The 24,591-nt window shown below is 44.4% G+C and overlaps 1 protein-coding gene across 16 annotated transcripts in view; it reads right to left on the bottom strand.

Annotated features, from left to right (window-relative positions):
* The window catches only part of APBB2 (amyloid beta precursor protein binding family B member 2), a 368,065-nt gene extending 346,462 nt beyond the window's left edge, over positions 1-21,603 (bottom strand). For 15 of the 16 annotated variants that reach the window (XM_081591655.1, XM_081591664.1, XM_081591485.1 and 12 more), the window contains exon 1: positions 20,710-21,603. The gene's annotated coding sequence lies outside the window, so the exon portion shown is untranslated. The remainder of the gene's footprint in view (positions 1-20,709) is intronic. The other variant, XM_081591496.1, reaches the window with a different exon arrangement.
* Between the last annotated feature and the right edge of the window lie 2,988 nt (positions 21,604-24,591).

Genomic DNA, 24,591 nt, shown 5'->3' with positions numbered 1-24,591 from the left:
GACGCTATGGACTGTAGCCCATCAGGCTCTGTCCATAGGATTCTCCAGGCAAGACTATTTGAGTGGGTTGCCATGCCCTTCTCCAGGGGATCTTCCCAACCTAGGGATCAAACCCGGGTCTCCTGCATTAAGATGGATTCTTTACTACTGAGCCACCAGGGAAGCCCCCCCAGCTTCCAATAGTCCCGGTGAAACTCTAATCTCTGCCTTCATCTTCACATAGTCACCTTTTTTCTGTGTCTGTGTATCTCTGTCTTCACATGATATTCTCCCCGTGTCCAAATTTCTCTTCTGATAAGGACATAAGTTACAGTGGATTAAGGGCCCACCTTGCTCCAATCTGACCTCATCTTAACTTAATGACATCTTCAAAGACCACTTTTCAAATAAGGTCACATTCACAAGTACCAGAGCTTAAGACTTCAAGATATTGGCTGGGAGGTGGGAGGCAAATACAATATACAGAACTGACTCCAAAGATGCAAGGAAATGACTCCGTTTTTGTAGCCAGTTAATTTTCTTGATTGGAACAAGATTTGTTAGTTCTCAAATCACTTATGAATACAGAGTGCGAACATGCTGAGTCACTGTGGTCTTGTCTGAGTCTTTGTGATCCTATGGACTGTAGCCCACCAGGCTCCTCTGTCCTTGGGATTCTCCAAGCAAGAATACTGCAATGGGTTGCCATGCCCTCCTCCAGAGGAAGATCCCCAGGGATCAAACCCAGGTCTCTTGCATTGCAGGTGGATTCTTTACCACCAGCAAACCCCTGAATACAGTAAATGAAAGTGAAAGTTGCTCAGTAGTGTCCGACTCTTCATGACTCCATGGACTATACAGTCCATGGAATTCTCCAGGCCAGAATACTGGAAGGGGTAGCCTTTCCCTTCTCCAGGGGATCTTCCCAACCCAGGAATTGAACCCAGGTCTCCCACATTGCAGGCAGATTCTCTACCAGCTGAGCCACAAGAGAAGTCCAAGAATACTGGAGTGGGTAGCCTATCCCTTCTCCAGCAGATCTTCCTGACCCAGGAATCAAACTAGGGTCTCCTGCATTACAGGTGGATTCTTTACCAACTGAGCTATCAGGGAAGCCCTGAATACAGAAGGAAGTGGTTAAATGTTTGAGATTCAAGGATTTCTTTACATACGAGATAAACAGAACACAATCAAAATGTAAACATATCTTAAGTAAATTAGAAACTTTGTTTATCATAAAAGAGTATTTCCCTAGAATGGAAGTCAGTTAATATACTAGAAAAATTCAAAGCAAAATACTTAGTCTGCTTACCTCCCCATTCTCAATTTACTATACACCACCCTTTCTTCCTTCAAAGCAATACTTCTGAATTTTGACAATGGACAATCATCAAACAATATTCTATAATAGTGACTTATAATCATTTGATACTTTCTTTTAAAACTCCTAAGTGTCCATTTCTTTTGATTCTTTGGGGTCCACAGCTAACAGTTTAAGATTACATGCAGCCTTCAAATTTTCATTAACAAAAATTCGTGCTCAAGGAAACATGTAAATGAAGTACACACTTTTTACAAGTAAATGGTTATATTTCAAATTTAATCCATTGACAGTTTCCCTATATCCTTCCGGTGTCTAGTGTCAAACTATGCATTCACCCTACATCAGCTGTGATTTCTTCATCTGTTAATCACCACACAGTGGAAGCCTGATTTTCTCTGTATGCTAAGGAAACAATTAGAAATTTCCAAAACAGGCTAATTCACAATTTTTTGGTCCTTTAAACAGATTCTCTGGCAAGAATAATTGCTAAACAGCTCAGTACTCAAGAATTATTCTTCAAGATGGTTTCCTTAGATGACATTATTGATAACTAATTAAATGAATACATTTTTACTAGCATCACCTGGATGACAAAAAGACCACAGAGTTGCCTTAACTCATTTTAAATATCAAAATATAGCATTTAAGTCAGGATGTACATGCACAGTACGCCAAAGTTAGTCAAAGCAAACACCACAGGCAAAATGATATTCTCTAAAATCAAATCTTGACCCAAAATTCTATCTGCTTTTTTGTATTCCAGCAGTATCCTAACTCAAATCAGAAGTGGAAGTAGTAATAGATTACTCCAGAGGATGGTTCAATTATTTTGGACCTATATATTTTTTAAACAAAGTAACAGACTTCCTGTAGAAAAAGACCACTATTAACATGGAATAATTTGGCAAATAAAATTCAATTTTGCTAGTACACCACATTAAAATGCAATTTTCAGACTAATATATTTACAGAACATTTCGAGACAGCCAGTTGCTCACCCCTGGAGGCTAGAGCTTATCCTCTCTAATTATACTGAGTGCATTCTCAGGACAGAATCCTCAATGATTAGAGAAATAACTGACTTTTTCCCTAAAGAAAAACATCTCAACCCCAGTTACATCCTTTAAAAGCATATATCACCCTACAGAGAGTATAGACATTTTCTTCGTTTAAAACAGCAATTAGGGAAAAAATGCAAAACAGCTACAATTACAACAGTTTGTGTTTCTGACACAACCTTTCTCACACTGGTTGGTCCTTAGACTCTCTCCATTCTCCTGGGAAATTTCCTAATTTTTGCAATCTAGTAGCTCTTGTGTCTCAGGGAAATATTCATTTAAGGGGGTGTGTGTGTGTGCGCGCACAAGCATTTGCATTCACATTTACTGAGTGCCTTCCCCATGCCAAGTTCTGTGCGTGCATGTGTGTGTGTGTGTGTGTGTGTGCGCGCATGCAAGCATTTGCATTCACATTTACTGAGTGCCTTCCCCATGCCAAGTTCTGTGTGTGTGTGTGTGTGTGTGTGTGTGTGTGTGCATGCAAGCATTTGCATTCACATTTACTGAGTGCCTTCCCCATGCCAAGTTCTGTCCTCATAATCTACATTCAGCCCAGTTCCAGCACCTGCTCCAGCTGTGTGCCCTGGAACAACCTGAGTGAGCGTCAGCTTCCCCACCTGTATTTGCAGATGATGACAGTAGCTGCCTCATAGAGAAGCAGGACCAAACGATCTTCTCCACGTAAGGCATTCATCACAGTGACTCACAGGAAATGAGTTGTCTCACAGGAAATGCTCAATAAACATTAACCCTAATTAATTTCTGGGCTTCCCTGGTGGCTCAGATGGTATAGTATGACCCTTCAGTGCAGGAGGTCCGGGTTTGATCCCTGGGTTGGGAAGATCCCCAAGAGAAGGGAATGGCAAGCCACTCTAGTATTCTTGCCTGGAGAATTCCATGTACAGAGAAGCCTGGCAGGCTACAGTCCACGGGTCGCAAAGAGTTAGACATAACTAAGCGACTAACACTGTCACTTTCACTTATAATTTCTATAGGATCCTTCTTCATGTAAGAAAAAGGAGGTAACCTTTTCTGATAGAGACTGACCCAGGATCAAATCCCAATCTGTAGGTCTCCAAAATCTATCAAACTATAATATGAGGCATCAAACACACTAAGGAACTGTCATCCACATTCTCTTCAGACACTAAAAGGGGACAGGGGAGATAACAGTCAACACCAAGACCATGTAGTTGAATACAAAGCATTAAAAACCTACTATAGGACTTCCCTAGGGGTGCAGTGGACAAGAACTGGCCTGCCAATGCAGTAGACATGGGTTCAATCCCTGATTCTGGAAGATTCCCCAGGCCTCGTAGCAATTAAGCCCATGAGCCACAACAATCAAGCCTGTGCTCTAGAGTCCAAGAGCCATTAACTACTGAGCCTGCGTGCCTAGAGCCCATGCTCTGCAACAAGAGAAGCCACCACAATGAGAAGCCCAAGCACCACAGGCAAGAGTAGCCCATGCAAAGCAATAAGGACCTAGCACAGTCAAACCTAGTGCAGCCAAGTAGTTAAATAAAATTTAAAATTTTTTAAAAGCCTGCTACTACCAATTATGAATGTCTCCCCACCAGCCTTTTTTTAAAAGAATTATTTTTTAAACATTTTAATCCTAAACGGTATGTAAGTTTTTGATCAAGGACCATCTTCCATAGCATAGTAACAAATGTGGAGTTCATCTAAAATGCCTGGTCCACCTACCAACCATTTCAACACAAGGAAATTAAGAAAGTAAATAACTTGATCACTTTATAGCACACATTTTCACATGATCACAGTAAACCCTCCCATCCAGGTAGTTATCATTCTAGATATTTCATAGATAGAGAAACTGTGGCTCAGGCAAGGCACCTACCTATATCCAGCAACCCCAGGAACGGGCCCAAATTGAAACTTGGCTTTGTCTAGCTCTAAAGTCTACGATCTCTTTAGAACAAAATGATGAAGGCAAAAGAAGGGTTAGGCCGGCTGGTCACTTGGCTATGATGGCATAATCAACTAAATAAATGGGAAAGGTACCACAGTTTTTGAGGACACCCCAATGAAGATTAATTTTTATCAAATCACTTCATTTCCAAAGTAGAAGTCAGTAATATACATGGCCAAAAACATGACCCAAATAACGTGTATGCATGCTAAATCGCTTCAGTCATATCCAACTCTTTGCGACCCTATGGACTGTAGCCCTCCAGGCTCCTCTGTTCATGGGAGTCTCAAGGTAAGAATACTGGAGTGGGTTGTCATGCCTTCCTCCAGGGGATTGAACCTGCGTCTCTTACGTCTCCTGCATTGGTAGGCGGGTTCTTTACCCCTAGCGCCACCTGGGAAACCCTGATCCACATAAGGCATACCCAATTGATTATTTCAAATTTGTCTGTGTTAGCGTTAGTTCCACAGTGAAGAAAGCTTTTGAAAAGACAGGACTTTGGGATCAGGTTCCGGTGAGTGGTACCTATTCCCTCTCAAGCTGCCAGGGTCCTTGCCCGCTTCCCAACCCTCAGAGCCTCAGCCCTGGTGGCATAATACACAGATGTTAGAACAGGCCCTCAGGTTCCAAACTGATAATAAGTCAAAATTCCTTAGGTCACAGTACCTGGGCTGGTGAGCGTACAGGACCAGTTCTCTTTCTTTTTTGTTAAACTTTTTCACTGTGGTAAAATGTACATAACAAGATTTATCATTTTAGCCATTTTTAGGGGTACAGTTCTGTGGAACTAAGCATGTTCACACTGTTGTGTAACATCACCACCATCCATCTCCACAAATTTTCATCCTCCCCACCTGATACTCTGGACCCATTCAACAATAACTCCCCATTACCCCTTCCCTCCACGCCCTGGCAACCACCTTCCACTTTGTCTCTATGAATCTGACCTCTCTAGGCACCACATATAAGGACATTCATACAATACCTGTCCTTTTGGACTGGTTTATTTCACTAAGCATGATGCCAGTTCTCTTTTTGTTCCTAGTTGGTCTCCTTGAAGAAACATCCTTGAAATTCACACTCTTTAGATGAATTAAAAGTGAATACACAAGAATTACATGTTTCCCTTTTAACTGATTGTTAAAAGGATATATTCGAAGAGCCAACTCATTGGAAAAGACCCTGATGCTGGAAAATATTGAGGGCAGGAAGAGAAGGCGGCAACAGAGGATGAGATGGTTGGATGGCATCACCAACTCCATGCACATGAGTTTGAGCAAACTCCAGGAGATGGTGAAGGACAGGGAAGCCTGTGTGCTGTGGTCCATGGGGTTGCAAAGTCGGAGGTTACTTAGTAACTGAACAACAACAAAAGGATATAAAAACACTAAGAATGGCTAGGGAAGAATTGAGAGTAAGCCGGCAAAGCCACCCCCAACTTCATGAAGTGTCTACTTGTTTCTATTCATTCTCTCAAAATATTTCACTCTATGCAAATAAAATGTTTAAAACTGCATCACACTAGGTATACTCCTTCTTTAACTTAACCATCTATCAAAAAGATATATCTCTAAGCATTTCAAAAGTTAGTTTTCAAGGTCAACACTGAAGGTAAAGTAAATGTGATTTCATGAAAATATGTATCCACTGAGTTCTCCAATGGAAAGAAACTGTTTGGGGCATGTTAGTACCACACTGCTCAATAGTTGGTGCTGCAAAAAGAAAGTAACACTTTTATAAATGTTCATACAAAAATAATTTAAATGTTAAGCAAACATGTATATAAACTCTGAATGGGCCATCCATCCCACTGTTATCTCTCTCAATGGAAAACAGTACAACAGCATCTAATGAAAATCTTATTTCCTTTACAAGAAATAAAGATAATAATGTCACAAATCAACACTTTCCCCTATTGTCTATTTTTATTGGTTTTTCTTGCAAGCCACATGTTCTCAGAACAAAAGAGGAAAAAAAGACAAAATTCAATAAAATGCCATATCTTATTTTTGCTTCTTATTTCTGCTTGCAGCTTGTAAAATACATACATAACAGCAGGATCTAGTACCAGTAAAGGAAAATGATTTAAGCTAAAATAAAACTCAAGTCAGCAGGAGATGGCTTTGATAGGGAGACCATTATACGTAAGTTGATGGAATGCAAGACTTCCTTTATTTATTTTAGTACAAATAACCTCAAGTCCTGGAAGAAAAGACATTTTTAGAAAATGACACTGACCCAATTGCTGAGTCTCATGAATAAGAGTGGTGAGCGTTACTTCTGCTGCAGCACTGCTCATACATTTTCTGCTCAAATCATTGGAATCCATTTAATTCAGATGTGGGAGTTTCTTCTCCCTGAATTTTAGGATAATAGATGGTTGAAGACATGGAGATCCTGACCACAGTAATTGCGCTCAGATGCTCAGTTGTGTCCGGCTCTTTGCCACCCCATGGACTGTAGCCAGCCAGGCTCCTCTGTCCATGGGATTCTCCAGGCAAGAATACTGAAGCAGGTTGCCATTTCCTTCTCCAGGGGATCTTCCAGACCCAAGGATCAAATCTACGTCTCCTGCTTTTCCCACATTGGCAGGTGGATTCTTGACCACTTCCCAGCACCACCTGGGAAGCCTGACCATAGTAATGGTATCCAACAAGACCGGTCACACTCAATTTCCCATCCCATTTAGAGAAAGCACCAGTGCCAAGAAAAGAGCACCTTGACACAGGGGACCCAAAAGCACCAATTCCCAGAGCTAAAAAGAACCCTCAGGGACTCCCAGCCCTAATTCCCCTCATGTTCCAGGAGGTTCCATCCTTGGGGAGAGGGTTTTTGTGGGCTCTTTCATCTACATCTACAGCTTCTTTTAACCCTCTTCTCAGTGAAGTATTACTGCATCTCTCTGGGAGTTTCCCCAAACATAGAAAAATCAGCAAGATGGGATGGTGCCTTTCCCCACCCCTGACCACAGAACCAAATGCTCTCTTACTCTGAATTATGCTATCTACGCTAATAGCTTTTCAAAAAGACTCACTCTGGGCTCTCTGTCTAATGAAAATTTTCAGTGAGCCCGCCCCACCTAGTTCCTTTCCTGCCCTCTGTGCCAAACTAGAACCATAAACATGACTGGAGAATAAAACTCTCCAAAAAGATAGACCTAGTCCATCCTCCCTGACTTCAAAGAGGACCAAAACTAAATATACCTCAACAGAAAAATAATCCAAAAGCCAGTATTTTTTTTAATTGGAATTAAGATTCCAACATGTCAGCAAAAACCCAGGTCAAGGTTAACCAAGTCGTGACCCCAAATTTCTTTTTCTCATACCAAATGCTCAGCCTTAGCAATTCCAACTGGTCACTCCTCTCTCTCTTTCCACCTGGAGTCAGCTGACCTCCAGGACAACGTCTCGATACCCCAAAGAAGACAGAATGAAGTCGTAATTTGAACAACGGAAGTCAAAAACCACTCTCCGTTAGCCAGTCCCTCCCCTAAATGCACCAAATGAGCAACAACCTCTCAGGCTCAAAATGCCATTTATCTTTGGACCCAAGCCAGGGGGACTGATCAACTAATCAGGCATGAGGAAAATCAGTAAAAGAAAGCCTGTCCCAACTGAAGGTCCTGCATGTGTTGAGTGCTCAGTCATGTCCAACTCTGCGACTGCAGGAATTGTAGCCAGCCACGCTTCTCTGTTCATGAGATTTCCCAGGTAAGAATACTGGCGTGGGTTACCTTTCCCTCCTTCAGGGGATCTTCCTGACCCAGGGATCGAACCCATGTCTCCTGCATCTCCTGCACTGGCGTGAACGTGAAAGTTGCTCAGTTGTGTCCAACTCTTTGTGACCCCATGGATTATACAGTCCACGGAATTCTCCAGGCCAGAATAGTGGAGTGGGTAGCCTTTCCCTTCTCCAGGAGATCTTCCCAACCCATGACTTGTACATTGGCAGGTGGATTTGTTACCACTAAGCCATCCTGTAGTCCTCTACAATGATGAGAAAGTGCTGATGAGTGATGAGAAACAGGGAGTAGAAGGGGAAGCAGAGAGAAATCTGCCTCACATGAAACATTCCTTCAGGTGCATGCAAAGCAGAACCTTAAGAGCAGGCTGTTCAAGGTGTGCACCAAGAAACACCTGTTCAGAAGAGGCTGTGCAAATGCACCCACAGGCAAGTTCTGGGTTAAAGAAAGCTAACAAATTTCTTTTCAGCAGGAATTCTTGAGTACGCTGATGAGTAGGTACATACAAGTTTCTGAATTTAACACAGAAGGCTTTATTCACAATGATTTATGGTTTATTCCAATGATTCAGGTTTCCAATCACTTTGAGAAACACTGCTTTAGAAGCTGTGGAACCAAGGCGAGCTAGAGCTGAGGCGTGAATGAGCAGAAAAAATAATAAGGCAACATCAATATAGTTTTTGGACGATAGGAGAATTAGGGCTCCTTGAAGAGTTTTTTATTGTTGGGGGGATATATTCCTTGATTATCTTTTTTTTTAATTGATCTATTTAGTTTCAGGTGTACAGCAAATTGATTCAATTTTACATAAATATGTATTCTTTTTCAAATTCTTTTCCACTGTAGGTTATCACAAGATACTGAATATAGTTTCCTAAATTATTTTTGTTTATCTATTTTATATGTAGTAGTGTGTATCTGTTAATCAAGAACTCATTTCTCCTCCTCCCCACCCCACCCTCCATCACCAAAGAGATGTTTTAAAGTGAGGCCCTCTGCACCATTCTCTTGGCCTGAAATTGCTCATCTCCATGATCCTGACCCTGATAGCTCAGTTGGTGAAGAATCTGCCTGCAGTGCAGGAGACTCCAGTTCAATCCCTGGGTCAGGAAGATCCCCTGGAGAAGGGATAGGCTATCCACTCCAGTATTCTGGCCTGGAGAATTCCATGGACTGTATAATCCATGGGGTCACAAAGAGTCGGACACGACTGAGCTATTTTCACTCATGATCCTGCCATGACCATCACTTACTGCTACTTGGGTCATAGCTTAGTAGTCACCCATTAGGGCCACTTGATCAAAAGGAGCCTGCTAGGATTCTACATCACATCACCCATCTCTATTATTTCACAGAGCCCCCCAAGAAGGCAGCAGAGAATGTTTTAATCATTGCCATACCGTTAGTTAGGCCCCACCGGCACACAGTAAGTGCTTAATAAAACATTTGCAGAATGAATGAGGAAGTGAAGTATTCTGGCTATCCCCACCCTGGCTTGGAGAAATGATGAAACATCTGGTTATATTTAATTTCAGTTCAATATGATTTATGAGTTCAAATAGAGAGGCCATGCTTATGCTGCGGTTGCAAAATTAAATATCTCCATTTCCTGTGGACACATGTTTTCATTCTGAGCCATGATAAGAAAACAATGTACTTTTGAGTCATTCTAGAAACGACAATGAGTTTAAACTGAGCCCCTCCCCTAGACCTCTCTAGAATTTGGACACAAAAATCACAAAAGTTAATCAGCTCTTACATTAACACATACCGACCCCATTAACATCATGCTATAAGTCTATAACATCATGTCTGGGGATAAACTCTCAACTAGCTGCTGAAAATGTCCTGGGGCATATTTACCGAAGCCGCCAATAATAACACTCTTATTCACTCACATCCTCATTCTTTGACAGATGTCAGTGGAGTACCCAGGACTTCTGAAGCACCGGGAACATGAAGATGGAGAAGTCACAGTGCTGTCCCTCAAGGACTTGCAGACCGGAAGAGGAGCCAGGGAAGTAAATGGATACAATTCTGTGTGGTAACAAAGGTGGGCTGTAAGTAGGGGTGAGGAGCTCACTGTGGGAGTCAGAAGAGCCAGTTGCCCTGTCCTGGGTATAGTATACCAGTGGTCTTCCAAGTGTGGGCCCCAGACCAGCAGAATCAGCATCTCCTGGGAAGCTGTGAGAAGTGCAGACTTTCATCAGGCTACACAACAGGCCTGTGGGATCAGAAACCTTGTCGTGGGGCCAGCCCTGTGTGTTTTAATAAGCCCGCAGGTCACTGACGCACACTGAGGTACACGATGATTAAACCACTTCTTGAAAGAGTTACAAAAGTCAAGCAGGTAAAGAACAGACAGATGGTAAGGATGGTTGCAGGCGATGGGAACAGGATAAAAGGCCAGAGAAAACCTGGCGTCTATAAAAACCATGAGGCTTGAGCTCAGAGCATGTGATGGAGAGCACGGGAGACCATGAAGTGGGGCAGGTGTGGCACCAAGGAGCCAGAGCTTCACCCTGAGGGCAGCGAGGAGCCCCGGAGGAATGGGATGAACGTGCGGAGACATGCAGATTTCATAAGATCACCTTGGAGGCAGTGTTGAGAACAAGGAGAGGCACCGCCCGCAGAACGGGTTGCAGGCTCCTAGGTGAGAGGTGATTAGCAATGGTAACAAGTGGAGGCACACTGTCAGAAACAACAGGCTCTGAGTGGGAGCCAGGAGTCAGGGACGCCTTACTCTGCTGCATAGATGGAGGGGCCAGGTGTGCAGTAGAACAGATAGAGTACCCCTTCTCCTGGGAGATGGTGCCTGACACACACCCCACACCCCAGCAGGGCAGGTGCTTGTCAGGGAAGCACTGAGCACTTCTCCCAGGAGTACACATTACGTTTTATGTAGCTATTCTTTAGCTGTCAGAGCCAGTGGCCATCGTGGTCAGTTTTCATATGCATCATTTAGAACAGCGCCCAGTGCTTGAGAAGCCAAACTGAATGAATGGACAAGCCAGGAGGCCACTGAGAGGCCACTGCTCTTATTCAGCGGAAAGAGGACTGTGTCATGGGGAAGGAATCAGAAAGCTGTATCAGTTGAACTTAATTTTTCTCTAATCTGTTGATACTATTCAAAACACTAAATGAAAACCTTTACAAGTCAATCACCTTATGAAAATTCAACAGTTTTTGATCTGTTGCATAGAGTCCACAGGGCTTCCCTGGTGGCTCAGATGATAAAGAATCTGCCTGCAATGCAGGAGACCCAGGTTCGATCCCTGGGTTAGGAAGATTCCCTGGAGAAGGCTACCCACGCCAGTATTCTTGCCTGGAGAATTTCATGGACAGAGGAGCCTGGTGGGCTACAGTCCACGGGGTCACAAAGGGTCAGACAAGACTGAGCAACTAACACACACACACAGAGTTCAAAAGCTCACCTTCCTGCCGAAAGTCAGAAATGACCATGAAGTCAGAAGCATACTTGCAAGTGAAAATATTGATATGACAAAGCCGTAGGTCACAGAGAGACTGCCACCTAATTGAGACAACAAGTCTGCTTTGTTTTCAGAACAACTCTGCAAAGCCCCAAAGTACAGGACAGAGACATTTCAAAACCCGCTGAGACAGACTGAGTGTTTGCTCTGATTTTTAGAAATGATTTCCAGCAGGCAGATAATGTTGTGACCCAATTACAGGGTATTTTGGAAACAGCAGGCACCTGACTTGGGGGTGGAGCTGGTGGGCGTAGCGGGAAGAGTTACTGAGCAGCCAGTACCACCTGCCTCTCAATCCTGCACAGAATTTTATGGAGAAGGGAGCTGTGACAATCAGAAGCAATGTAACTTCTCCCTTGACCTGCTTCCCATTTTCTCACCATTCCCAAAATAGAGCTAAGGAAAATCATAAGTATATTTCTCAGCCCTCTAGGAGGAATGTTCATGAAGGGCAGAAATTTGGGTCCCTGGGGAAAAAAATGGATGAAAGGCAAAGTCCTAGCATCAAGAGGAGGAAACAGTGGAAAATAAAACTCACAGACAAAAAGGAAGCAGAGAAACAAAAACAATGGCCAGTTCTTACCCCGTAGCATACTGAGAGGTGGCACACAAGCTCAGCTCTCCTGGATTCTCCAAACTCAAGCTCTGCAGAGTTGCAAGTTAAAGTTTCTGCTTGAAACTAAAATTAATAATAACTGATAAGGTCTTACTAGAGACCGAGTGTTGTTTTCTTGTTTGGTTGGTTTGGGTTTTGGGGGGGTTGTTTTGACCTCAGCACGCATCTTGCAGGATCTCAGTTTCCCAACCAAGGATTGAACCCAAGCCACGGCAGTGAAAGCACCAAATCCTAACCCCTAGACCACCAGGGAACTCCCCCAAATACTGTTGTAAGCCCTTATCATACTTACGAAACCCACATAACAACCATGTTCTGGGGAAGCTGAGGCACTGTGTAATTCTGTGGTCCAACTGTGCTGTCCATGATTATACGGCTATGGAACCATAGAGCCATACCGAAATGCTGAGAGTCAAACCACCAAACCTCAACTGCCTCCCCACAGGGCTGTCCTGTGCACGCACTGCAGGATATTTACCAGCATCCCTGGCCTCCACCCACTTGATGCCAGTCATACCTCTTTGACAATCACGACAATCAAAAATGTCTCCAGGAATATTGCCAAACGTTCCCTAGGGGGCAAAATTGCCCCCCCACCCCTGAGAACCACAGCTGTAGAGATTTGAAAGGCCAAATCTCTACGTCCTTTATAGAAGCAATAGCAAATACCAGCTGTTGGATAGAAGAAGCAGGCTACCACACTTCCACTAAAATAAAGTAAAATGGAAAAGGAGACAGCTAAAGGGTTTTCTGTAGCAGTGAGTTTTACTATAGCCCTTTGCCATGGCTCCTAGAAAGCCTGAAAGGTCTTCCTGCTCTCTCTTCTCCCCTCCCTCAAAGCCTCACAAATGTCTCTACTGAAGCACCTTATAATGACACTCCAAGACATTCCTGTCTCCCTGAACACTTTGCACTGTACCTGGCACCAAGTCTGTACTCAATAGACATTTGCTGAACAAAGGCATGGACAAATGAAGCTGAGGTTTCTGGGTGTCCCTAAATGATTGCATGTCTGTCTTCACTAGTGATCTCGAAAAGGTATAAACAAAGTTTGGTTAGCGGGGAGGATGAGAAGCTCTGGTCAGAATCTGAGGTTGAATCAGTGCTTTCCAAAGTATCTACACCCCTCTCAGTTCACTTTAAGTCCAGGCTATGCCTCAGTTCTGTTCAGAAATACAGCTGTATTTGTTCACTGGGGAACGAACTCAAGAAACCTAACTCATGCTAAGGAAATTCTACTTATTCATATTATAACTTGTGCTGATACACAGTCTGCCAAGCAAACAGAGATACTCATTACTGCAGGTCCACTGACTGACTCTAATGCCCAGGACAAAGGTCTGCTTGAGAAACCAAACGCAGATCAGGAGGTAAGAACAGAGCCAGCAGCCAGCAGCACGCAGGATGCTCCCAGGAAGGAAGGCACACCCACCACCCTCTCTCCAGCAGCCTCGGGGCTGCTTGGAAAGGCCCTGAAATCCTCAGGTTCCTCCAGTCATCAAAGGCCTTGTCACCCTGACACTGCCCATGATTGACATATGACAACTGATCAGATTCTGGGGCATTTTATTTACAACAGAGATATCCTCGACCAGAATCTGCCCAGAGAGATTCAACACAGCAACCCTTAGATTCAGACATATTTAGAAATTATATTTGGATTTTTCTACTATTCGATTTGTGTTCAGATGAAAGAAATGCACATGAGGCCATCATCTAGAGGCAATGGCTCCATCACTAAGTACTCAGATTTAGGTTAGTGGGATTCTGTAAATGGATGAAAGGTGAAATTTTCACCTTCTTCCCAAAGGCTGAATCTAGGAAAGTTTCATGTTGTGGTGGAAAGAATAATGCAGGCTTTGTTTAGGAACTGGGCAAGTCCTTTAAAGTTTCTGAACCAAGTTTCCTCATCTATAAAAAGGGAAAAAAGAAGATAACCCAAAAAACGAAGTGAAGTGTTTCCTATATAGCACCAGGCAAGAGTTCACCCTTGATAAATGTTATTTCTTCACCTCCTCAGTTCCTCAGCAACCCACAGACTCCTCTGGGTTGACAACAGTTGCAAGGCAAGCATTCCTGTATGTAGCCTTTGGGCTTCCCAGGTGGTGCTAGTGGTAAAGAATCCACCTGCCAACGCAGGAGACACAAGAGACATGGGTTCAATTCCTGGATCGGGACGATCCCCTGGAGAAGGAAATGGCAACCCACTCCAGTATTCTTGTCTAGAGAATCCCATGGACAGAGGAGGCTGGTAGACTACAGTCCATGGGGTTTCAAAAGAGTCAGACACAACTAAGCACGCGCATGTACACACACGTAGCCTTTAGGGGAAAGGACCTCAGTTTCCTAATCTCTAAAATGGGAACAGCACTATAGTATTCTGTAAGAATTAAATAGGGTAACAGCTAAAACAAGCTCTTTAAACAGAGTTCCACAATAATATATTATTAAGACCAGTGAGATCCAAATATTAGTAAGCACAGATTTTTAAAGTATTATCTGAAAATTAACTATATTCTTAAGCTACTATTTAAAACTCAGAAGTAATTTGTGTTTTTTTCCTCACCTCCCACCCTCCTAACAGCTACTCAAACCAAAGGTGAACAATATCAATTCCATGAGCAAATTATCCATAAACTTTCTCCAGCGATTCATCAAGACTCACCCTGGAGGGCATGATACTGAAGAGGTGCAAACCAAGCCGGCTGTAACACAACTCCCAGTTCTATGGCTGTAACTCCATCAGCATTTCCTAGAATCACCAATCCTGAATTGCTAAAGCATGCTGTTTGGGCAGAAAGAAGTCTGCATGCAAAAAAACAAACACCACAATCTGTCATTCTAAGGCCCTGCCTGCTAAAATTCACATTTCAGTCACTTGTCCTTTCTGCTCTCTCAGAACCTCATCTTTCATCTTGGCACTTTCCTTGTCATTCTTGGGCTATAATTCAAAAATACTTGCTGGTTCCCAGAGCACTTTCGAAATTAACTTCTTCTCAGCTCCTAGGACCTTGAGTCTGTACCAATGATTCCACATTCCTGGAAGGCCCAGAGGTCCCATCAGCCCACCCACAAGCTCCAGTGTGTCCTGGCCTCCACTAGCCAACTGATCCTGAGGGCAGAGCTCCCTACATCTCAGGCCCAGATTCCCAGACTTATCAATTTCATGGACCATTAAACTGCCAAATAAAAATATTCCCATCAGTTCACAAAAGAAATCTTACTACCATATCAGAATGGCATAATCTCAGAGAAAAGGACAGATCTTCTCATTTGAACACACTTAGAAAATATTCACTACATGGTCATCATTATCACTCGAATAAGGAGAGTGGAAACCTCACCGACAGACAACAGCCCTAGCGCTGTGATGTGCATATAGTAGACACTCCACTAACTAACCTCTTACTCACAGGGCAGCAATTTGGGAAATGCTACATTCCATACCACCAGTCATGCCAAGACTTCGTTCTTCAACAACAGCATTTCCTTCACTCTCTGGAGCTCCATAAGTTCTCCCCAACCTCATCCTCCTAAGTGCATACTTCTCCCAGCTCAGTTCCAAAAGTGCATTCTTTTTACTCAACTTGAAAAGGAAAAATCAAAACAAAACCACTCTGCCTCCTACTTCAAGCATTCCTGAAGCATATTTTTCAGGAGAGCTGCACTTCAAAAACTTTAGTTTTAACCTAGCAGATAAAATTTTGCAAGAATTCCACAAGCAGCAAAGGACAGAATGGTTCACCTTATTTATAACAACTACCAAATCATTAACAAACAATAAAGAAAAACCTTAATTCATATTCCATACCATTCATTTTTCCCACGTTCTCTTTCCATGGCTGTCCATATGAATTTTACATACCAATAAATAATATGCTGTGACTTTTTCCTGATTACAAAAATAATTCCAGTCCTAGCATTTGTTCAATACTTAGAGGACCAGGTAAGATTCAAATATTATGAAAAAAAGATTATGTAGAGAGGGAATGTCTCCTGTAACTCTACACCCTATGCCCCCTCATACCTTGAAAGAGATCAAGGCTTCTTACTTCTTGCCAAGTTGTGATGCCTTGACTTTCTACCCGCCATGTACTGCCTCTCTTCCAGCTCTCATCTGGTGTTTGCAGTTACTGCCCTACTCCTACCACGGGCCCAGCAGCCCTGGAGCCTAGTTATGATGAGAAGCACCAGACTTACTGTCTACTTATTATCACTTATTTAAATCCTGGTAACAACTCTGGCTTCTCTTCACCTGCCTCACTTAAAGGTTAATGAGGCTGAGTTTTGAGAGCATCTTAAAAGCAAAGTACATTACAAACATCAAATTCAATAGGTTTCCTTTGACCCATCACAGATTACCAAAAAAAAAAATTTTTTTCAGGTAGGTACATTTGGACAGCCATCATTCCCGGTACTACAGCAGATGATCCTGGGCATCTGATCAATACAGTGATGGTGCTAACGTGAAATGATAATGATCAGTTTATTCCAGAGACCAAGGGCTGCAACTCTGATCAAGAGCTAAAGAGACCAGGCAGGGACATGGGAAAAGTTTGCCCGAAGTTCACATAGGTGCCCCAGCAACCAAGGCACAGGATAGCCTCCTCTACAGCCCCTGAAGAGGCTTATTCCTTAGACCACCTGCACGCCCTGGAGCAGAATCTCTTCAGAAGACGCTGTAAAACAGTTCCAAATACCTAAAGTGCTCTACCCAAATCTAACTATTACCTTATCTCCTACCTAAACTGCAGCCCCACAAAGAGTTAATTTTACGACAATCATTCTTTGACAAACAAAAACTAGAAGGGATGTAGGAAATGGTCAACAAAATGAAGGGCATTCCACACAGTGGGCTTCCCTGGTGGCTCAGTGATAAAGAATCCACCTGCCAATGCAGAGGACCCGGGTTCAATCCCTGGGTTGGGAATACCCCCTGGAGAAGGGAATGGCTACCCACCACAGTATTCTTGCCTGGAGAATCTCATGGACAGAGGAGCCTGGAAGGCTACCGTCCATGGGGTCCCAAAAAGTCGGACACAACTTAGCAATTGAACAACAATTCCATAAAGCAGGATGGCCCAGACTTAGTGAAACAAAATTGGCTTCATCTAAGGCTTCACCTGTAGTCCTCCTTTTCTAATGGCTGCATCACAGGCCCCTGGACTGGGACCTGAAGGCTCAAAAGACACCATGAGGGTGCCTTCTACTGCAACACCCTCATTTTACAGATGGGAAAACTAAGTTTCCCAAGATCACACAGTAAATTTAAGTAGCAGACCACCCTGGCCCAGAAGGCAAATCTTGGGATACCTTGGCTGGTGGTCTTTTTGTGAAATCCCACTAGACCTTTTATTATGGAGCATCTATCACTCTGCCTCTGACAAACTACTTCACACCATCAACACGTAACAACATGCAGAATATGCATTGTGCTTAGTCACTCAGTTGTGTCTGATTCTTTGCCACTCCATGGACAGTAGCCTGCCAGACTCCTCTGTCCATGGGGATTCTGCAGGCAAGAATACTGGAGTGGGTTGCCATGCCCTCCTCCAGGGAATTTTCTCAACCCAGGGATCGAACCCAGGTCTCCTGCATTGCGGGCAGATTCTTTACCACCTGAGCTATCAAGGAAGACCAAGAATACTGGAGTGGGTAGCCTATCCCTTCTCCAGAGGAACTTCCCCACCCAGGAATCGAACCGGGGTCTCCTGCATTGCAGGAAGATTCTTTACCAGCTGAGCTACCAGGGAAGCCCCAGAATATGCGCTAATAACATATAAAATTAAAATGGGTAATCTGGGCTTATCTTCCTTACATTCATTTGTTAGTAGTAAACACTGTTGAAAATAAATGAACATTAAAAAAGTTTTTAAATCTGGATAGAAGCTTCTTAAAAACATTCAAATCATTCTGAAGACATGCTGTTCCAATCAAATCTAATTCCAAATACAAATCAAGTATGTTTTACAAGAGAAAGCTTATCAAATAATGAAAGCAGTTAAACATAGTCTCATATAAAATAAAACTCAGAAGTTCTACTGCTTTACAAGCAATGAACTGTCCACATCCTCAGAGGGATTTTCTTGGGAAGCTGACATTTATGTCAGAGATAACAACATATAAGATATGTAAGAGTCTGAATATCAGACTTGACACATAGTAAGTAATGAACAAATGCTACTTTCCTTAACTTGGGAGAGGAAAATAAGCATCACCCTCATAAGCAATAATATCTTCTTATAATACTTTTCTAAAAGTCTGTCCTGTGCCCATGAAAAATTTAAGGGGCTATACTACATCAGGGTACTGAATATTTTAAAACTGAAGAAGGTATAGAGACAACATTCTATTTAAGAGACAAATTTAGATATCCTGAAATCAGGATAATCAACATAATACTGTTCCAATACAATAGCAAGCCTTCCAGTATTCCTGCTGTAACAGAAAAGAAAAAAAATTGATTTTTGTTGTTTCTCTGGTGGCAGGAAAATAAAAACAGTCATCAAACTTTGAAACATGACATAAAAAGAGTAACAGTTCTTAAATATTTTATCTTTGTACATGTGGATTCTTCCACTATTAAGCAGACTTTTCCTAAGTGATTCTGTAGCCAGGATTCTTATTACTCCAGTTACGTGTAAGAAGTCAGTCTTTTAAACTTCAGCTCGTGCGTTTTTCCACTAGCACTTTATAAAAGTTTCAGAAAATGGGACTGTGCTGGCTCCATGAAGGTGAATTACTTAGTTAAAAGTATTAACATCCTTTTGAAGAGAAAATGAAACATTTCTTTCCTTTCCAGTTCCCTGGAAAAGGATCTTAACTTTAGAATTCCTTCTCAAAGGCTCTGAGCAAATATCTAGACCAACTCTAGCCAATGGAGTTCCTGAGTGATTTTTCGAGGTCATATAATTAGCCAATGACCAAAGGACAGCTATTGAGATCTGCATCTGTTATCCCCAGGTGCTCCGACTGCCAGTCCACTGTACTCTACTGCCACCTGTGTTCTCTCAGCATTCCAGACCACCCCCCCGCCAACCCCGAGGTTCCTCATCCTCTTAACAAATGTCACCCTTTCAAAACTGCCATTTCTAGGACTCTGCAAGTTACCATAAACAACTGCTCAACAAATATTGCTTCCAAGCTACAAACTGAAAACACCACAATGTGGCTTCATAAAGAAATCTCCCTTCCTGAACGTGCAGCTACCCTAATGCAGACCCTCTTAATTATCATGGCCATTTGAGGACAAGATATGAAATATAAATTCATGACAAGAAAAATAAACCAAAGACTTAAAAGACCCAACTCAAGAACAACAGATCAGGAGGCCACTGTTTGCTTTTTAAATCAGTGAAATATTAAAACAAAGGACAAACCAATGCCAACCTCACAAAGTTTCCCCATTTCTTGGAATTCAGACACGACTGCTAGCATCATTTTAAGAGAATCCTTTGAGTATTTTACCTAAGTCATCAGGCACAATGTAAAGCCAGTGACTGAAGGACTTCTAATCAAAACGGAGCCCAGTCTTGTCTGAGCTTCCGACACTGACCTTATTCTCCTCTCAGTGTTTGGCCCTCCCCAACCACTGAATCCATCCAAAACAGTCTGGGACAGTCATAGCTCTAAACTGCCCTGAACTTGACTACAAAACGGCCACAACTGTGTCTGATTTCTTCAATGGTTTTTTTTTTTTTTTAATTCAAGTCCTGCGCTCCTTCCATCCTTAGCCCCTGACCCCTCAGTTCTAGACCTCTTCGCCGATGTCAAGATCACCTTTGATTGTTTCTATGGCACTCCGCATCCCTCCTCCGTCCAGCAATGTTTTCAACACACAAATGTCATTTCTAGCGTTCAACCCTCCATTCTGTCCGGCGGGCAGCAGAGTGGATTTCAGGATCAGCTTCCCTGATTTGATCCCCTTCGCACAGCCATTTTCTAGTTAAAACGCTCCCTACCTCCGAGAGGGAAATGAACTTTTCCCTCTTTGATCTCCCAGCGGCTAGGCTCTGAACCCCCTAGAATCCAGCCCGGTCTTCAAGTCCCCGGCAGGAGCGCGCTGCCGCGGGTGGAGGGAGAGCCCAGCCGCACAACGGAGGCCAGTGCCAGGGCAAGGGGGTGTGCGCTCTTCCCCGCCGGCGCCCACCCTCGCTTTTTCCCCTCCTCAGCCCTCCCGGCGCACCCCCTCCCACCCTGTCTCCCCCGCCTCAGGCCCTGCCAAGCCCCGGCTGCCGAGGGAAAGAGGGCGCCGAGAAGCCAAAGGGATGGAGTCAAGGAGTGAGCCCGCAATCGCCGTGCCACCCGGCCCTGCGGCGCGGGAGCGGGGCACACGGGACTCCGCAGCGAACGCCCGCTGCAGATGCTGTGGCAGCTGCTGCAGCTGTGGCTGCGGCTGGGCGAGTGGCAGTGGCCGCGCTGCCCTCGGGGCCGCGAGGAGAGGAGCAGCCGCCCGGGCTACGCGCCGCCACTCGCCCCACGCCGCTGCTGCTGATCCGGTCTCTCCCCAGCACTCCCGGGCCGCTCCGGGATCCAGAGCAAAAGCAAGGAAGAAAGCGGGGCTCACCGGCAGTGCGCGGCGCTCGCCTCGGCTCCAACGCCCGGCAGCTCTGCTCCAGTCTCGCCCTGCCGGGAGCGCCAGGATCAGCTGCGGGAGCAGCCCACGAGCTTCCTACTTGAGATCAGGACGGGCTCCGGCGACTGAGCATGCCCAGTGCCGCTCCGCCAGTCCCGCGCAGGGAGCGGCGCCGGCGAGATTCCACTTCTCCAGGCTTTGGCGGCGGCTGCGCGGAGAGGCTGGAGGGGCCTGACCGGGCGGGGGCCGGTCCCGAGAAAGGCGGGGCCGGGGGCGGGGGCCGAGGAGGAGGGGGCGGGCCGCGCTCCTAGTGCGACCCCTGCAGGCAGAGGCTTCGGGGACTCTCGAACTCACAGTCCCCTAATCATCCGAGAAGATGGCAGGGAGACAACGCGGGCCAGAACGTCGAGACCCAAAGCGAAGTAGCCCGGCATCCCCTCCTTGTGGTTCGGTGTCTGTCTGCACCAAAAGGCAGTTGGGTAACCTTATCCCTGGCTAGTCTTTTCTCCCACACGTCTGCATTCCCTTATAACGGGAAAATGTCCTCAGATGAGAGCTGCCCACGCCCATCCAGCTGCAACTTTGTGGGCGAGACCTTCTCCTTCCTTCTGCCTCCTTATCTAGAAACCCAGGCATATGGCGCGTGAGCACACACATCATTTCTCCATGTGAAAATCACAGCAAGATCACCTCAAGGGAGGAACACACCTGCAAGAGAGGGAAAGCATAATCTCTTTCCCCTCCAGTAATATTAACTAAAATTCAGACAAGCAAGATCCTGATAAGAAAGAATACCAAGTAGCAATCTGTTTTCTGCCCCCAGACACTGAATAACATCCCCAAAGCATCTTTAGGATTGCGCTTCACCCGTACAGTGACTGTCAAACTTGAGCCTCCATCAGAATAGCCTGAGAGTTTATGGAAACTCAGATTACTGAACAGAATCTCGGAATGGGTAGGTCTGTGGTGCGCCCAAGCATCTGTACATTTAACGACTTTCCCAGGTGATGCTGGTGCTGCTGGTCTGAAGACCACGCTTTGGGAACTACTGCTCCACACATACACACGAGCCTTTCTTACCATCTCCTTCAGGAGGATTATGCTGAAAGTAATTGACTAATAATTACAAGGTAATGGCTGCTCTTCAGTCATCCTCTTCCCTAAACCTCCACAATGCAGTCCTTCTCCAAACAGCAAACTCACTGGTCCCTAGTCTTCATGAGAGGACTCTATGTGGTTGGGGCCAGCATTACTTTTTTCCTTCAACGTCATGAATTTATTGAGGACCCACAAAATCTTACAGTGAGCTTAGGGATAGCAGTGAATAAAAAAGCCCAGACTCCTGCTTTCATAGAGCTTAGTCCAGCGAGGTGGACAGTAATCCATTAAATAATCACTCAAAAATGTCATTTCAAACATGAAGAGTGCTAGGAGGGAAATCTACTAGGTGTGTAGAAAAGGGTGTATAATGAGACCCTGATGCAGTCTTGGATGGGGTTGGAAGAAATGAGTAGTGGAGGAACGCTGCCTTGCGGAATAGGAGTTTCTGGCATTTGCACCCCCAAACCTCTCCCATAAACAATTTCCCTCAGACCAATCTGGAGGCCAACAATTATGTCACTCCTTCCGCAAAAGAAAAACAATATTGCCGCTAAGAATTCCCTATAAATCCATGGACGTGCTCATCCTCGGGGCTGTCTCTGCACCCCAAGCTCTGCCTATGGAGTTCGTGCACCACACAGGTAGTCGACGGTTGCGGTGTAACTCACTTTGGGAAAATGTAGAAAGCTCTCTAGTTCTAGTCTACGTCCTTCTGGTTTAAGGAAGAGAGGAAATTAGCCCAAGACCACTCCGCCCATCAGCAGGGGACCACCATCAGCCTTCCAGGCAGGTCCTCTTTCCGCAGGTACTGTATTCCCTCGGACTCAGCTCCCCGCGGCTCCCCGGATATGCATCCCTGCCATCCTCTCTCTCGAGGGTCCCAGAGAGGTAATCTCCATCCACCCCTCCCGGCTCAATCTCCTCCGGACCGAGAGGAAAACCCGCGGTGGAGCCCTCCGCGGCGGGGCGGGGCGGGGCGACGCGCGCAGGCGCAGTGGCCGCCAGGTTGGGCCGAGGAGGCGCCCCGCTCTACACCTGATGCAATCAGCCTTCCGGAAACGGGCCCAGTGGCCACGCTCGCGCAGGAAACGCTCCTGCGCCCTCACCAGGCCGCTGCGTCCCATGCCCGGCTTCCGAGCCTCCTGGCCACTTGGCTTCGCCCCGGCTAGAGGGCGCCATTCGGCGACCCGCAGGGGACCTGCAGGAGAAGTTGGGAAATCACCGCCAGAAAAAGTAAAATCTCTGGCTGCCCTAATAGTGACGTGGAAACGGCCACTGAACGCTCCGTAGCTGCAGGAGGAAATTCCCTTAATTGTGTATATCCAGAGCGGATAGGAGTTGGTGATGGACAGGGAGGCCTGGCGTGCTGCGATTCATGGAGTCGCAAAGAGTCGGACACGACTGAGCGACTGAACTGAACTGAACTGAAGAGAGGATAGGCGGGGTGGAAGAGTGGAGGGGAGTTTTTAAGCTTGCTTGCTTGCTTCTTTCGTCCGCCTCTCGACACATTTTCTTTCTCCCTCATGGAAAGGAACGTTTACAGTAATAGCCGTTTTAAGGCAATAAGGAGAGAAGTCCCTGCCCGCCACCCCCTGCCATCCCCATCTTACTTGATATGTAACGGCACGTTAGCTCTGCTACATAAAGCCTTCCACCATGCATTTTATAATAATTGGTTTCTCTATGCATCATCATTTCAGTTTACAAAAAAATCATTTTTTGTTTTACCACCTCGTGCAATTTTGATATCTATTGTGAGTGGACTTTTTTTTTCTTCATGCTGACTCGCCAGTGAGTTGTTTTTCAAGGAAATGAAGTATTCCAAAAGCGTGTTTATAAAAGCATGGAAGTAAAAATTACCTCTGTAAGTCATTTAAGACTTTAAGGGGGAATAAAAGGCAGATACAAGGAATTTTAGTTGGAAGAATACTTAGATCATTCTAGAATCAAGTCAGGATCAATTTTTAGATGACACAGAGGACCTCTCTGTGGTCCGAAGAGGTAAATGATTTTTCCTTACTGAACAGACTACTCAGCAGAACTAGTACTTGAACACAGATTTCTTGACATCCCAATCTAATGAAAAAATAAATTTATTTGCACAAACAACACACAAAATGCAAGACATCACAATGTTGTTTTTTTAGTCCAAAGGTTACAAAGTACAAAATCGGTGGCAACAAAAGAGATCCTATTACTTATTCCTGCTTCTGAAGTCATGGGTCTTTAAACAGTCCTTGATGTATCCAACCACTGTACAATCTATCCAACTACTTTTAAGATAACCAGAAACTAGGCATTAAATACTTCAATTACAGTGGTATAAAATTCTTCAGAACTTCCAAACATCAAGAAATCTTTTGAGTCAACATTTACAGCTTCTAGTAGCTTTGCTTGATCATGTGGTGTATGAACAGTTGAGGTTAAGCAAAAGGAATTTTAACGATCACAACAAAATATCAGAGTTAAGATTTTCCACTGTACTGATTTAAAATATTTTATCAAAACAAATCAAAGTGAAATACAAAAATAGTTGCAAAATTCATACTACTACAATAAGAATTTTTCAGAACCATATCTACGTTTTTATCTTGATGAACGTGTACTTCTTTTTTGGGATGTTCTGACATTTAGAGATCTGGGAGAACACCTTCACTTATGCAAAAATAGAGTCAAGTAAATGTCAAAACACAGAGGTGCAAAGTACAAACTTATCACAATAAGGTACTAGTTACAGAAGAGCCAGCCTAACTGGGTGCTAATCCAGGGCCC

This window comes from Giraffa tippelskirchi, chromosome 1 (assembly GCF_054371585.1).
Source record: "Giraffa tippelskirchi isolate mGirTip1 chromosome 1, T2T-mGirTip1v1.2.pri, whole genome shotgun sequence".
NCBI classification, from domain to species: domain Eukaryota; kingdom Metazoa; phylum Chordata; class Mammalia; order Artiodactyla; family Giraffidae; genus Giraffa; species Giraffa tippelskirchi.
The sequence above is the reverse complement of the archived record's forward strand: the minus strand, read 5'-3'. Positions and strand labels throughout refer to the sequence as shown.